At 42.4% G+C, this 17,299-nt stretch overlaps 1 protein-coding gene across 2 annotated transcripts in view; it reads left to right on the top strand.

Moving 5' to 3' along the window:
- Nucleotides 1–17,299, top strand: part of PRKCQ (protein kinase C theta) — a 173,815-nt gene that overhangs the window by 17,400 nt on the left and 139,116 nt on the right. The window contains exon 1 of one of the 2 annotated variants that reach the window (XM_032881637.1): nt 3,464–3,483. The exons of the other annotated variant lie outside the window; for it this stretch is intronic. The gene's annotated coding sequence lies outside the window, so the exon portion shown is untranslated. Of the gene's footprint in view, nt 1–3,463; nt 3,484–17,299 lie in introns of those variants that run through there. 2 annotated transcript variants of the gene reach the window in all.

Below are 17,299 nucleotides of genomic sequence, written 5' to 3' on the forward strand. Positions count from 1 at the left end.
TTCACTGGGAAGAGAATGGCCATCCTCAGTTTTTAAACAGGGTCTCTTATTGCCCCTTTTTCTTAAATCCCAAGGGTAAAAACCATCTCTGAGACTCTCCCCCAAGTCTTAATAATACTTAGATTAAAAATAGTAAAATATGGAATTTTAGCATGTACAAATATGAGTTATTCTTCTCAGAATCCTCATGTTCAAGGCTAGGAGAGTGGGGTTTAGAGGTTCCAGGCAGGACATTCCAAGGTGTCACAGCTGGTTGGTGGTAGGATCAAGATTATCCTGAAGGATTCTTGACTCCCACTGTTTAACTCTGGCTCTAAAACAACCTTCACAAATACCAGCGATCTCCCATGCCAACCAGAAAAAATCAACTTCAACCTAAAAATCTTGCCTCTTCTTCTGTATCAAGGTGACCGTGTCTTCTCAAGTGAAAGGGACGTGATTCAGTAGATGAAACTAGTCCAGCAAGCAGGACTAATGTTCCACTAAGAACATTATGTCCATCGAGTCAGTCCACCAGCTTCCAAAGCAATTTCCCAGACCTTCATACTACGCCCATGATGTCTACTTGCTGAACCATCAACTTTAACTTCTTAACCCCCTATCTTTCATCTCAGTTTTCTGGTTGTGTTTTATCTAAGTCATCTTTACTTTAGTTGAGCTAAAGCTGTGGTTTTGCAAATTAAATCAGTTGTGGGTTTCTGCATATATCTCCTCTATGTGTTTACTAAGCCTTTTTTTTTTTAAATTAGCATTCTGTGTCTGTTTTCATCTTTTAGTTGTGTGAGGGAAGATTTGTTTTGCTTAAGGTTTTCTAAAAGCACATTCAAAACTATTTAGAGGAACACATTTAAAGAAACCAAAATGCTTTTTAAACCTATAGTTTTAGCCATCATTGAACCCTTAAAGTTTTGATGTTTGATTCTAATGAAGAGATCATGCAGCTTTTGAGCCTGGAACTAATGCTTGAAGCAGAAAAGATGTTCTATGTTTTTCAACATGGAAGAGGTTTTGAAAGGCATCTCTTATAGCTACTGCGGAAGAGGAATAGGCAGAGGGTTGGTATTAATTAGGAATCCACTGTATTTAAAGAAACTATCTGAAGTTCTCAAACTAAAATACTAAAGAGTAGGGATCAAGTACGAAATAAATAACCAGATAAAATTCATAGGACTTATTGCATAGTGGGATGGAAATGAGAGTGAAGGAGTACTCAGAGTTGAGTCCAATGTGTGTAGCTTAGGAGACTCAATAAATGGTAATTGCCTTGATCAAGACAGAGGAGAGAGGAGAGGCATAGGCATTGGGGAAATGGTAGAATTCATATTTATCTTGATTGTACATGAGAAGCTAGTGGGACACCACTTGGAGAGGTCCAATACACAGTTGAAAACATAGGACTGAAAGACAAGCAAGTATGTATCAAGAAAAACATACCTTTTGAAGTTATCATTACGTAGAAGACCATTGAAGCCATCATTATGGTTTCACAATGGTCCACAGATATTTCTTTCTCTCTCTCTCTCTCTCTCTCTCACACACACACACTTAGGGTCTGTTAGGACCCTTAAAAAAAGGTCAAGTCCAAATCTGGATGTTTTCCATAATATTTAGGCAAAGCAAACTGAACCAAGAGAGTAGACTAAGGGTGACCAAAGTGATGGAAGGGACAGCCGGAGGGAAGCAGGGGAGTTGGCAGCGTAATGTAGGGGAGTGAGGAAGAAGAGTGAGAATGAACCAGTGATCTGGAGGGGGCATCATCACTGCCTTGGAGAGAGCAGGACTGGCACGGTGGTGGGTGGTGGAAGCCAAGGGGCAGAATGTGGAGAAGCCAAGGGAAGGTGAGGAAATGAAAATGGTCTGCAGATCTTGTTGGCGAAGGAAAGAGTCAGTGCCACGTCTGCAGGAGAAGCAACGTCAGAAGTTGTCAGGGGACAGGAAGTGTGAGCACGTTTGCAGGGGGGAGTGGGACAGAGGCCGAAATCACAAGAATGACAAGGGGTAAAAGGGAATAATAGTTCCAGGGATGTGGCCAGGGGCACGGTCATACTTGGGACACTCCGGAGAGAAGAGGTAGAAATAAAGAGAGGTTGAACCAGAGTGACAGAAGCTGAACAAATCTGTGTCTTGTGGCTTCCATTTTCTCATCAAAATGGACTAGCCCATCCACTGAGAGAAGAGAGAATTATGTTTTTGGAGACGCAAGGAGAACAAGTGTGGGATGGCCAGCTAGGAAATGGGGAAGGAAGCAGCCCAGGAATGAGATAAAGTTCAGATTGTTGGCAAATTCAGTAATAAATCAAATGCTTTGTAAATACTAAAGTGTTATTTGTTGTTTCTTATAGTAAAAATACACATAGCATAAAATTTACCTTTTTAACTATTTTTTAAGCACACAGTGCAATGGTATTAGATTCACCACTGCTGTGATCAATTTCCAGAATTTTCTCACCATCCCAAACAGAAACTCAGGACCCACTAAGCAATAACTCCCCATGACCAGCTCCCCCCAACCCCTGGAAACTGCCATTCCATTTTCTGTCTGTATGGATTGCCTGTTCTAGGTAGCTCATATTTATTGCTTTTAAAGGCATGATGTACAAACTAAGAAAAAAGGGAATAACCAGGAGGTTATTCCTGTTCTGTGTTCTGTATGTGATGTTCTGTAATGAAGAGGTCATTCTTAAACCATCTCCTATCCTCTTTAATCCGCCCTATGGTATCCACTTACAAAACATAACTATAGGGGCACCAGGGTGGCTCAATGGGTTAAGCCTCTGCCTTCCCCCTTCTTAGGGTCCTGGGATCGGCCCCGCATCGGGCTTTCTGCTCAGCAGGGAGCCTGCTTCTCCCTCCCTCTCTGCCTGCCTCTCTGCCTACTTCTGGTCTCTCTCTCTCTCTGTCAAATAAATAAATAAAATCTTTAAAGAAACATAACTATAATATTATAAACTTGGTAAAATGCATTACCCTTAAAGAAATTCAAATTTAATTTGAAACCCCTTAAATTCTCCTTTGATGTCTGCTTACAATATCTGTACACAACAACGGGTGCCTTTTTCCCTCATCCAAATGGTAGCAAAGAATTGCAGTTTGGTAAATATTTTCCTGTTTAGCAGTCTGTTTCAGAGGATTGCTCTCTTCATCTGCATCTCTGTTGTCTGAAATAGAAGCTCCTAAAAATAGCTTGTATATGCATCACTTAGAAAGATGAGAGATTCTACTACTAAGATACGCAAACAGATAACCGCTCTGCTTTAATGTCAGTTATAGGTTATGTGAACACATCCTTACTGTCCACGAGGAGATGTGGATGAGTCGCTCTAGCACTAGACTCCGCTATTCTTCATGGAAATCGTTTTTTATTCCCAGTGAAAGTAACTTCTGATAGGAGACTTCCGGGAAGAAATGTCTGATACTGCCAACTTCCACTTTCATTTTCTGTGACCAACCCCAGAAAGAGTCGACAAAATTCCCTTAGTGGAGGTGAGTGATAGGTGCCTCTTCCTACAGCAGTGCCCAGGGGGTGAGACCTCACCAGGTGCCTTCTAAATTTAGGGTTCTACGCAGAAACGTTGACAGCCAGGGGTACCCGGTGATTCAGTTGGTTAAACATGTGACTCTTGGTCACCGATCGGGTCTTGACCTCAGGGTCATGAGTTCAAAACTTGCACTGGGCTTCACGCTGGGCATGGAGCCTACTTGAATAAAGAAAAGAGAAGGGAAAGGGAATGTGAGCAGCCATGGTACCTTCCGGAGCCTTGAGGCTGACTACCATCCTCTAAACAGTGCTGACCACGCTGTCAGAAAGGGGAATTGTTTTCATATTGTTTCCCTTCTCCCAACCTTATCTCCCCTCATCCCATTCCAGTGCATCTCTGCTGCCCCACTTTGAGCCCTATTTCTCTCCTGAAACTAGTGCTCTGGGGTTTCCTCTCGTCAGAAACCATTCCTTTAGAATCTTTGTGGGTGGGCTTGGGCACCCACTGGATTTTGCTGCTTATGTGCATCAGTCATGTGTCCCAAAGAATCTATAATCTTTTTTTTTAAAGATTTTATTTATTTATCTGACAGACAGAGATCACAAGTAGGCAGAGGGGCAGACAGAGAGAGAGGAGGAAGCAGGCTCCCTGCTGAACAGAGAGCCCGATGCGGGGCTCGATCCCAGGACCCTGGGATCATGACCTGAGCTGAAGGCAGAGGCTTAACCCACTGAGCCACCCAGACACCCCAGAATCTATAATCTTCTTGAAGGTGCTGTGTTTTCGTCCACAGAATCATGAAACATTACTGCTTTACAGATGAGGACGTTAAGCCCAGAGAGGTGAAGTCCCTGGGTTAAGGTCACACAGCTGAATTCAACAGACAGTTGAATTGGACATTAAAAGGATGGAGAGAGAGAGAAGTCTGTTTCTTCCTCAAAAGTACTTGAAGGGGCTCTGCCAGAGTTTGTCTTTGTGGCTGTTTTTTCTTCTTTTTTTCTGTTTCCGTTGCTAACTGGCACCTTTGTGTTTCAGAGACCTTTCTCCACACAAAATACAATTCCATACTATTAGTTATATTTTGGTCTTAAAAATTATAATCACATTTCCTGCCTTCTACAGATAATCATGATTGAAGTTTTAGGTGTTTGGAAGCTAGTGACGCATTTACAGATTTAAAATTTTCGAGAGTAATTTGGCAATAACTACAATTACACAACCTGTAGTTTGATTACTTCGCACATATTCTATAGAAATTCTCAGACATGTGCCAAAGGAAAGATCTACAAGGATGCTCGTAATGGTATTGTTATTATAGCAAACAAACAAACAATGAACCCAAGCAAAAACAAAATGAAGCAAAACCCATCAAACTTCAACAGAAGAACAAATATAAGATCTTCATGGGTGTATTTCATAGAGAAATTTCATAGAGAGCAGTGATTCTCAAAGTGTGTTTCTGGGAGAACCCCAGAGATATGCAAGACTTTTTCAGGGACGTCTCATCTCAAAACTGATTTTATAGAACTACTAAGGCCTTTTTACCTTTTCATTTTTATTCTATCCAGTGGAATTTTCCAGAGACTCTATGTTTTGATAGCAACAGACTGGATGCATGAGTAGATATGAAAAGCCTGCTGTCTTCTATGAAGTGAGATATTAAAAAGATTTGCAAAAAGAGGTTGCCTGGGTGGCCCAGTTGGTTAAGTGTCTGCCTTCAGCTTAGGTCATGGTCCCAGGGTCCTGGGACCGAGCCCGGAGTCGGGCTCCCTGCTTGGCAGAGAGTCTGCTGCTGCTTCTCCCTCTGCCTCCTGCTCCCCCTGCTTGTGCTTTTGCTCTCTCTCAAATGAGTAAATAAAATCCTAAACAAACAAAACAAAACAAAAAGCAAAAGCCCCATTAAAAAATAGGCAAAGGACTTGAACGGACATTTCTCTGCAGATATTACACAGATGGCTAAGAAGCAGCTCAACATCACTAACAGTTAGAAAAATGCAAATTAAGATCACGGTGAGGTACTACCTCACCTCTATTAGATGGCTACTCTCAAAAAGAAGTTTCAGTGAGGATGCAGCGAAATTGGGACCCTTGTCCAATAGGGAATGTAAAGTGGTATACCTTCTATGGAAAACAATTTAGTAATTACTCAAAAAATCAAAAGTAGAATTGCAGCATGATCCAGCAGTCCCACTTGTGGGCGTAGAGCCAAAAAAACTGAAAGCAACAGCTCAAGGGATATTTGCACACCTCTGTTCGTAGCAGCATTATTGACGACAGCCCGTGTGTGGAGACAACCCAAATGACCATTGCTGGATGACGTACGTACAATCCAACACTATTCGGGGGCGCCTGGGTGGCTCAGTGGGTTAAGCCTCTGCCTTCAGCTCAGGTCAGGATCTCAGGGTTCTGGGATCGAGTCCCGCATCGGGCTCTCTGCTCGGCAGGGAGCCTGCTTTCCCCTCTCTCTGCCTGCCTCTCTGCCTACTTGTGATCTCTCTCTGTCAAATAAATAAAATCTTAAAAAAAAAAAAAAGAAACACTGTTTGGTCTTAAAAAGAAAGAAAATTCTGACATATTCTAAACATGGAGGAGACTTGAGGACATGATCTAAGGGAAATCAGCCATTTACAAGACAGAAAAATAGTTTCTGGCCACCCCACAGCCACCATCCGTCTCCAGATTCTGCTTACATGAGGGGTCAAAAGTAAGAGTCATGGAAACAGAAACTAGAATGGTGGTCCCCAGGGACTGTGGGGAGGTAAAATGGGCAATTGTTGTTCCATGGTTTTCCGAGTCTCAGTTGTGCATGCTGGAAAGTTCTAGAGATCCGTTGTCCAATGATGTGAATATCCGTAACTCCACTGAATTAAAAATGGTTAGGATGGTACCTTTTATGTTGTTTTTTACCACAATAAATGGATAGTTCTAGCAAGGCTTCATCTGACCCAGGAATTTTTGGGTTCCTTGCTCTCACTGCAGTTATTGTTAAAAATAGTTAATTAACTAAATCTGAATTATCTAACTCTATTTCTTGCTCGGACTCCCTGCTTCTAGTCTTTTACTTTCGTTCATACTGAGCGTTCTGCCCTTCCAGAATACCCTCTATTTCCTCTCACCTACCTAAGTCCTACCTGAAGGAATTCTGATGGGTCCCTCTGGAGGATGCCCAGGCTCCACATTCTCCTTGATAGAATCAGGAGCCATTCTAAGTCGTTTGGATCCCTGCTGCCTTGAGGACTGAGCACACTTATTTCGTATACAACCTATCGCCCATTACTCATCTCATCCATTTTCTGTTTGGTCTTTGATCACCCCAACTAGAATTTAAGCCCTGGAAGACGAGTACCAGTAACATTACTGTTGCTTATGTTTGCCTGCCACTGATCTTCGCACGTAGCCAGCACACAGTAAGACTGGTGAATGCATGAATTATCGGATGAGTGGACAGATGGATCAGTGGGATTTTAAAGCTGGAGCTGAGCTGAATGTGGCAAAATTAAGTATAATATCTTCTCAGAACTCTGGCTCTGTTTTCCCTATGCTTTACATATATTCCTTGCACCAAACCCCAGATTTCTTCTCAACAGCCCTGTCTTGCACTATCCAAAGAGGCAATTCTACCCCAAGCCTGGGTGGAGAGCGGGTAAGGTTGTCTTTATTCCTTTACCCTGCTCCCCCTGAAACTCCCCTACTTATGGCCCTTTTGTTTTAAGGGGCTTACCATTTTTTTTAAGATTTTATTTATTTATTTGAGAGAGAGAGAGAATGAGAGAAAGCACAAGACGGGGGAGGGTCAGAGGGAGAAGCAGACTCCCCATGGAGCAGGGAGCCCGAGTGGGACTTGATCCCGGGACTCCAGGATCATGACCTGAGCCAAAGGGATTTGCCCAACCAACTGAGCCACCCAGGCGCCCTAAGGGGCTTACTATTAATTGGCACACAACAGCAGACTGCAGGTAGCAAAAATGCTAAGTACCAGGGCTTGCACAACACTATAAGAGTCATGCTTGGTATTTGATGTTAGATGTCTCTCATCTCAATTCCTTACTATTCTACTTACAAGCTGTGACAATATAACCTTTTTTAAAATTGTAGTAAAATATGTGTGGCATCACGTTTACCATCTTAACCATTTTAAAGTGTATAGTTAAGTGGCATTAAGTACATTCACCTTGTGCAACCCACAGCCACCATCCGTCTCCAGAAGTTCTCAACTTCCCAAAGTTTCTGTTCCCACTAAACACTAACTCCAAACCCCCCTCCCCCCCCGGTGTCTGGTAACCTCTATTTTACTTTCTGTCTCTATGAATTTGGCTATTCCCTTTACCTCATATAAGTGAAATCGTAATATTTGTCCTTTATGTCTGGATTCTTTCACTTACGAAAATGTCCTCAAGGTTCATCCACATTGTACCATGCATTAGAATTTTGTTCTTTTTGGAGGCTGAGAATATTCTATTTGAAACTTTTTTGGACTTTAGTTGCCTCTTCTCTAAAATGGGATCAGGGGGTTTTAAAGCCCATTTTTTAAAGTTTGCTGTGAAGACTTAACAAGACCATGAGCAATGGCAGACAGTGCCCAACACAGTGCTTTGACTTAAGATGCTGATCGAGTTTCCTTTGTTCCCTTTCTATTCTATAAATTTCATGAGGACCAGGTGCAAGAAATATGTCTTTCTCATTTCCCTAGTTCCTTATGTCACACAACAGTGAGAGCACAGAAATGATCCTGTGCAACCAAATTAGAGAATCCCCTGATTTAATAAATTAGAGATCCTATGCCAGGGTCCCAGCATTATAAAAGTGATTGTCTGTTTCACTCCTTTCTGCTCCTCCTCCTCACCCCTACCTATAAATCAATATCAGAGAGAATAATAGCAGACTTCCATCACTCAGGTAGACAAAGTTGATGGGATACACCATGGGATTTGGTTCTCTAATAGCTTAGGTAAGAAAGAGGGTTTGAATGGGTTATCTCGTAAATTCAGATGGTGAGGATAGGCTGAGAGCATCAAGGCATAAGTTTTCAGTTATCTTAATTAATCTTTTCACCTAAGTCAATTAGAGTTAATCACTGTGGAGTTAATTATAGTATCACTCCCTTGTTGTTACCAGTATGTTCTGTGGTCTTCCCATTAGAATGACAAATGGATACTTAAGGGTTGACAGTATAGCTGGGTCACTAAAGAGTCAAATCTGATGGAGAACCTTGAGTGATGTTGATTCTGGTAGAAATACAAAGCCTTCCAGGAACTTTCCAGAACGGATGTCAAGTGGCAGGAATTAAACTAAAAACAGACTCTATGACAAGCAGTGTAACTTCTTTCAGATTGATTTTCACCATTGTTAAAGTTACTGTGAAAGAATTTACTTCACATTCTCTTTTGTTTCTTAAAACATGGTTTACCCCAAACCCCTCTTCCTAGAGCTCCCTCAAAATATTTATTTGATACGGAAATATTTTGCCTTGAGAATTTCTTTTTTCTTCAATATGAATGAATGACTCCAGCCTTAATTCATAGTAGGGGTATGCTCAGGGAGAAGAGTCAAGTTTTTTGAAATCCTATATTCTGTTAAATGAATCTTACCTATCTAGACTGAGATAGCAGTAAGTGTGTGAGTTTATGTAGAAATCAATGTCAAAGTCTACTTTATTTTGTCTTAAGAAAAATTGGGCTGGTAGAGTTTGTGAATATTAGGCACCTAAAATAATATAGCTTTCCAGTTTGTTGAAAGTAAATGTGTCATCTTTGTTAAAGAGTAGGCTTCTGAATGTTTCAGGAATGATACACTACATGTCTCAGGAAGACCAAGCCCTTAACTGATGGAAAATAAAGGGACCCTATATTTGTGCCACAAGCATACCTCGGAGCTATTATGGGTTTGGCTCTAGACTACTGTAAATATCACAATAAAGCAATTATCACAATAAGGGAAGTCAAATGAAATTTTTGGTTTCTAAGTGGATGTAAAACTTACGTTTACACTATACGGTGGTCTACTAAGTGTACAATAGCATTATGTCTAAAAAAAAATCAATGTATATACTTCATTTTAAAATACTTGATTGCTAAGCAATGCTAACCATCATCTGAGCTTCCAGCGAGTTGTAATCTTTTTGCTGGTGGAGGGTCTTGCCTCTGTGTTGATGGCCGCTGACCGATCGGGGTGGTGGTTGCTGAAAGTGGGGGTGGCTGTAGCAATTTGTCAAAATAACACAATTGAGTTTGCCACATTAATTAGCCCTTCTTTTCATGAATGATTTCTCTGTAGCATGTGATGTCATTTGGTAGCATTTTATCCACTGGAGAATTTCTTTGGACAACTGGAATCAGTCCTCTCAAACCTTGCTGCTGCTTTGTCAAGTTTATGTGATACTCTAAATCTCTTGTCATCATTTCCACCGTCTTCACAGCAACATCAGGAGGAGGGGATTCCATCTCAAGAATCCACTTTCTTTGCTCATCAATGAGAAGCAACTCTCATCCATTCAGGTTTAATCATGAGATCGCAGCAGTCAGTCCCATCCTCAGGCTCCACTTCTAATTCTGGCTCTCTGGCTGTTTCCACCTCCTCGGCAGTGTGCCACTGGATCAGCCCCTAAGAAGAGAGTCAGCCTGTCCCTTGAATCTTGGAAGCCACGCATTACCTTCTCTCTAGCTATGAGAGTTGCAGATGGCATGTTCTTCCAACACAAGGCTGGTTCATCTGCATTGACACTCTATTGTTTCTTGTAGCCACTTTCATTAATTATCTAAGACAGATTCTGGATCACTTCCTGCTTCACCTTGCTCTTTTATGTTACAGAGATGACTTCTTTCCTTAAACTTCATGAACCACTTTCTGCTAGTTTCCCACTTTTCTTCTGCAGCTTCCTTACCTCTCTGAGCCTTCGTAGACTTGACGAGAGTTAGGGCCTTGCTCTGGATGTGGCTTTGTCTGGTTTGATCTTCCATCCGACCTCTCAGACTTTCTCTGTATCAGCAGTAAGGCTCTCTTGCTTTCTTATCATTTATGTTCAGTAGAATAACACTTCTAATTTCTTTCTGGAATTTTTCCTTTGCATTCATAACTTGGCTAACTGTCACAAGAGGCCTGACTCACTAAGTTTAATCTTGTCTAGTTTTTGATTTAGAGAGAGATGTGTGACTCTTCCTTTCACTTAAACACTTAAATCCCCTTGTAGGGTCATCAACTGGCTCAATTTCAATATTGTTATGTCTCAGGGAATAGGGAGAAGGAGAGAGAGTGGCGAACCGCCAGTTGGTGGAGCAGTCAGGACACACATTGATTAAATTCACCATCTTATGGGTGCGGTTTATAGCACCCCAAAACAATTGCAATAGTAACACCAAAAATGGCTGATCACGCATCGCCATAACAAATACAACAATAATGAAGAAGTCCGAACTATTGCAAGGATTACCAAGATGTGACACAGAGACATGAAGTGAGCAAAAGCTGTTGGAAAATGTGCTGATAGACTTGCTTGAAGCAGGATTGCAAAAGAGAAGCAATATCCAAAAGTACAATAAAATGAAGTTTAATGAAATGAGGTATACTTCTGCACTAAAACTGGAGACCAAAATAATGTGTAGGTCATACAGAGTTGGCCGTTTGTCTAGAAACAAAGAAAGGACAAAACATAATATTGTACAAATATTCCATCTTGTCTTTTCTTCCCGGGATCCCATACTTAAGGGTCACCCAGGGGCTCCCAAAGGATAGAGTATCTTAGCAATGAAGCAGCGATGGCTTTGGAGGCAGCTAAGGCAGTGTAGATCCCTGGTCATTGGCAGGGCAGGTGGGGATGCAGAGGGGCTCAGATCTCTAGACCCACCCTGCACATAATGATAAAGTAAAAATTAACATGGTACTCATATGTTTGCTGTCTTGTCTTTCTCTCCAGATGTATATTGTGAGTCTTCTGTATGACAGACGCACAGTAAGAAAACTAAGTCTGCATTAATGAAATGAATTAATTAAATCACAATAAACAGTTCCTTTGTTTTAATTCTAGTTTATCAATTTCGGGGGGAGGTAAAGTAATTTAAGTCGTTAAAAATAGGTTGTTGGAGGCCGCCACCTTTAAACATAGAAACTGGCTGGCCTGGAGAGTGGAGTGGGCCTTCTGTGTTAAATCGTGGCTCTTTCCCTTTTTAGCAGTAAATCCTTATGTGAGATGTTTAACCTCTGCACCTAATTTCTTCATCTGTGAAGTAGGGATGATGATTTCCACTTTGCAGAGCTGCTTCTGGCATTTTTTTTTTTTCAGATGAATGTTAAGTACACAATAGGTACTCAATCAGTGTAGCCAATCATGTTATTTCTAACTTGCTATTTCCATTGTAAATATCTGTAACTTACACACTTAAACATACCCACTTTAGACTCAAAATAGTGTTAGCACTTCCCAAACGTTTACCAAGATATGTTCTCCAGAGATAACTCTCCATCTAACACTTCCTTGTGAAATTTGACACATATTCCAAATTAATCATGGATGAGGGGTAGACTGAATTAATGAGGTTTTCTGTTTATCGTAGCGAGTGCTAAAATCTGTTTTACTTACCCGAGGGAAGCACGGTAACCGGCCTTGAAGGTATATGCAAACCACCTGAAAAACACGTAACCCTCTTAACATGGGTTCAGAGATGACTTTTCCTTTTCCCATAATGAGGAGGGTTGACGTGCTGGTTCCCAGTCCTGACAACTGCCTACACAGAGTGTAAGTCCAACAAGATCACTGTCATCTCAGCCAGGAAGGACGCACCTGACCAGTGAATGCCAGGAGGGGCACGGGGGGCAACAGCACGGCCTGTGCCCAGATTTCCCCACGCGGGTGTTCATTCCAGCACCAGCCTGGGTTTCCCTGAAGAGTAGCCCCACCGGGCATAGAGCAAAAAACCAGCCTCGTCAGAAACTGGGCTCTGCTCGAGTGAGTGTCTGTCATCCTTCACGACAGTCTCAAGCATCTGGAGGTGTATGTTTGCTTTTCTCATGTAACCACAAAATAGCAGTTGGTTTCTAATAGATAAGGGTGACAGAAGTTGCTGCTGGCTTGGAAATGAAGTATAAACTCTAGAATTCTGAGAAGGAACTAGTGAGTTTAGTCAAACAGACCTAGTTCTCACTTCTTCCTCTGCCTTTTTCCCAACTCCACTCATCCCCACTCCGTTTTCTCCTTCCTTCCGAGCTGCGAAGAGACCCGAGAGGGCTCAGCAGAAAATGTCAGGAAGCATGCGCCGTGCTGACCGTGTTTTCTGATGCCTGGGTTCCACCTGTGTGACTTTTTCTTCTTTTCTTTTTTTTAAAAGTAAACACCGCAGGGTGTGTGTGCACCAATTACTGAGCAGACAGAAATGCAGGACTGGCTTCAAAGGACAGAGGCAGGCTCTGGGTGCCTCCCTGCCAGGCAGTTAAAGAGCTATGCTCTCTCCGGAAGAAGAGTTCACTTCCTACCCCTGGACTTTTTGTAGAGCCCTGCACAAGGGACTCTAACTTAGGGAAAGGATGGCTTGGCAGGGGGGATTCCTTCTAGCTCTGAGACCTTCTGAATCCCTCCTGTCTTAGAACTGTTAGGACTAAAATTATAGACACAAAGTTACTCACATGTCCCTGGCTTCTGTCGGGCTGCTGTATCCATGTTTTGTTGCTCCCACTAAAATGTAAGTGTTGCAAGGAGGAAATGCCTATCATCCATGCTTGATGAATATTTATTGTGTGAATGTTATGGCACAGATCATTTCTGTGTTATTCCTATAACATCTGAATGCAAGGATGTTTCTCCAGGATGGCAGGCTCCCATCTGCAAGTATGTTAGAATAGCAGAACGACGAGCACAACTAGCAACCCCCTCACCGTAGGGGGCTGTGGCACAAATAGACTGCAGAGATTAATCTCTACTCCCGGGTCTTATAGGCCAAGAAGCTGAGACCTGCAGAGATGAAGTGATTTTCCCAGACTTGCCAGTTCCTCACTGAGCTTTGTACTGGCCTCTTTTTCTTGGTGGGAACACAAGAACTGGCCACAGTTGGGACCTCGGTCCCTTTGCAAAGCCCAGGTTCCTGCCTCTAGCAGAGAATCAAGGAACGTGGTGATTGTGTTTGCTTTCCTAGACCTTGAACTTCATATTGCAGAAATGCCCTTGGGCTCAGCATTTTAATAAGTTCATATGGAAATCAGATGTTACCCAGTGAGTAGGGGAAAAAAATCATTTGAAATTTGAATATGAATACTTTTTGGAGAAAAGCATAAAGAATAGATATTACTTTGTATGGGAAAGAGAAGGCTTGGGGGTGACTTTAATATGTCACATCAATATAAGCAAGATAATTGAAAAGAGTCCTAACTAGCAATCTTCTGATCTTCGCTTAAAAGGGAGAAATAGGCTTTTAACAAGGCAGAAAGTTTTCTGTTTAGTTGTTAAAAAAAAAAAAAAAGATAAAAAAGTGATAATCAGCAGAATTCACAGATTTAATAAATTTCATGCCAAACTCACCTAATTTCCATTTTTTGTAGGTTTACCAGACTGGTGAAATGCTAGGCTGGCAAGGGTGCATTTTTATTTCAGTGAGACACGTATCCAGAATGTCTTTTTTTTTTTTTAATTTTATTTTTTATAAACATATAATGTATTTTTATCCCCAGGGGTACAGGTCTGTGAATTGCCAGGTTTACACACTTCACAGCACTCACCATAGCACATACCCTCCCCAATGTCCATCACCCCACTCCCCCAACCCCCCTCCCCGCATCAACCCTCAGTTTGTTTTGTGAGATTAAGAGTCACTTATGGTTTGTCTCCCTCCCAATCCCATCTTGTTTCATTTATTCTTCTCCTACCTCCTAAACCCCCCATGTTGCATCTCCTCTCCCTCATATCAGGGAGATCATATGATAGTTGTCCTTCTCCGATTTACTTATTTCACTAAGCATGATACCCTCTAGTTCCATCCAGAATGTCTTATAATCCTATTGCTCAATATATGGAAATGGCCCTGTTGGTCTCAGGAGAGACACGAGAGAATCTCCAACCAAATTAAAACTGTGTGTGTGTGTGTGTGTGTGTGTGTGTGTGTGATAGGACTATCATGGCTAACTGCACATCTAAGGAGTCACAGTATTTTCTGGAAAGAATTTTTATGCAATCTGTGATTCCAAATGCTGAACTCAGAATGTCCACAAGGTCAGTATATGTAACTTTAGACAAAGTTCTCCAAGTTCTAACATGTCACTGCCTTTCACCAATGAGTCCCAGAATTATGGTAAAACAAAGTTTTAGGATCAACAGAGAGGAAAGCAGAGACTCTAATTATCAAATGCACTAATATTTCTTCTCTCATGTGAAGAACCGTAACCTGATGCTTACCGTGTCACTTTCAATTACTAAAGGTAAATTAAAAGTACTTCCTTTACAGATTGTTTGGAAACAGTTCAGTTAAAGGTTGACAGGGAGCCTAGAATCGGACATTGGAGGTTCGTTCTTGTTCCAACTCCAACCTCCCTCTAAGCAGCAGAGAGAGACACACGTCACCTTGGTGACAGCGTTATGGCATCACCGCAAAGCAAGGAAATTCTCAGTTTTCGTACTGCCTTGGTTCTCTGAAAGCAGAAAGAACCAGAGTCTTGGGGACTCTGGGGAGGAGTCTTGGTTTTAAAGAACCATTCCTCATCCTCAAACCTAGTCATGCCAACTGCAGATTTGAAACCAAGCATTGAACGTTTCCCAATGAAACAGCTTCTGTAAGATGCTTCTCGTCTCTCTGCTAAGAGTCATTCCCGTTAGAATGCCATCTTCTCCAGTCAGAAACCAGCCTGGCTTTCTTAGCTTACTGCAGGCCCAGCAAAGACATAGCTGAAAATGGTGTAGACAGGTTGCGCCAGACTTGCCTACCCATGTCCTGCTCCTCCCAAAGTCAGCCATCCCTGGGTCCTGGTCCTGTGGCCCCAGAAGTCGGATGACAGTGGACAGGACCCCTAGACAAGCTACAGAGTCTAATCAGCCCAGCAAGATAAGAGGGCATTATTCTGGGGGATGCTGGCAGAAGCCATGGTCCCAGTCTTGCTCCTGCTGGAGGTGATGTGCACAGTCCTTCTGGGGAGAGAAGATCCAGGGAGAAAATCTCTCTCCTCCCTCTCTGCCTGCCTGTTTGCATGAAGGCCAGATGTTCTGTTTCTGTCACTGTGTTTTAAGCCATCCCATCCCCCTGGAGGAAGCAAGGAATTACAGAGGCCCCAAAGGAGGAAGCGTGGGTAGGGTGTCACCATGGATGCGGAACCAGAAAAGGCAGAATTGTTCCTGCTTCCCTGACCAACTTTGCAAAGACAGGAAGTGTGGCTTCATTACTGGGATCAACTCAGATGAAGGTATCCCTTGAGGACCTTAGAGAAGCATTAGATGAATAATACCTTTTAATCATCATGTCTTCGCTGTGAAGACCAGCTGCGGAGAACGCGGTGGGAACCCAGAGGTTTCTCAACAAAGATGTCAACATAACTCTCTCAGTCAGATGTAATTAAAAATAATTACTTATAGAACAGAACTGAGCTTACAGGAAATCAAAAAACTATGTGTCTTTTGGAAAAGACACCGTAAAGGGGAGAGAAGGTTTACAGCAGAGGGCCCTCAGGTCAGCCTCTGTGGCACTTGAGTTCCAGTCCCCCACTCCACCACGATTAGCTGTGCGAGCTTGAACATATGTCCTCACCTCCCGAGCCTATTTTCCTGTCTGTAAAAATGGATAAGAGCACCAACTTGAATGTGTTAGAAGACCACAGTATTCAAATGGGGGAAATGTATGTGAAATCATTTTGAGTAAATGTCAGATTTTGCTATCCCTGATTCTTGTTCATTTCCTGGAGAGGTAAACTGAGGTACAGATTAATGAAATAGCATATTGCTTTCAATTCTTTTTAGAACAAGATGAAATGTTGGTTTTAAAAACAAAAGTAAGAGAGAAGAAGAATCCCCCACTTCCCTAGAGCCATTCACAAATCCCCCAGTGAAGAGCCAAGAGTGCTCAGCCCTTCTCCATGTCCATCTATCCATGCTCCCTCACCCCACATGGTTAAGGGCCCATCTGTCTGTCCTGTAAGCATGACCAGCCTACTGCAGTGGACACCTGACCAGTGCTCACTCCTCTCTGAGCCCTGGGGAAGAGAGACATTGAGAATTAGGGGCAGGGGTATTTTCAAGATACTGTAGGTTTTGTTTTGTTTCAAGGAGGAAAAGGCTGTGTCCTAGAGCTCAGGCTTTTGCTTCTTGCAGCCCAAGAGCATGACAGAGGTACTAAGTCTACAATGTGTTTCCTTCTGCTTTCTCTCCCAAAGGTCTTCCCTAGGCAAATTTGAATTTCAAATGTTTAAACCTCGGGAAAATATCTGTGCCCAGAAGATAGTTCGGGTTTGTTTTATGCTGTTCATTGCGGGGATGGGAATATGACACTGATGCCAGATGCCCCATTTGACTACCATTGTCACATCCTCTTTCCTGGGAGCAGGACAGGGAGAATTGGCTGGTCATTCTGAAGGCAGAGAAGAGGAAGGAGCAGAGAGGGGAAGAGGACTTTGTAGAGTAGAAGAATAAAATTCGGTTTTCTTATCAGGATAATTATTGTTCAGAAAATGCTTTCCGTTCTATTCTTACTTCTTACTAAAGTCTTGGGAAGTGCAGTATTCATTAGTCTCTATGTTTGGCTGATGTTCCAGAACTCCAAAATGACAGTGGTGTAAGCTTGATAGCTGACTTCCCTCCCATCTGAGAATCCAGACTCAGGTGGCCAAACACATTGCCAAAGTGACTCAGTGCCACCACCTCC

The sequence above is a fragment of the Lontra canadensis genome, unplaced genomic scaffold (genome assembly GCF_010015895.1).
Source record: "Lontra canadensis isolate GAN:19392208 unplaced genomic scaffold, GSC_riverotter_1.0 scaffold76, whole genome shotgun sequence".
Taxonomy (NCBI): Eukaryota; Metazoa; Chordata; class Mammalia; order Carnivora; family Mustelidae; genus Lontra; species Lontra canadensis.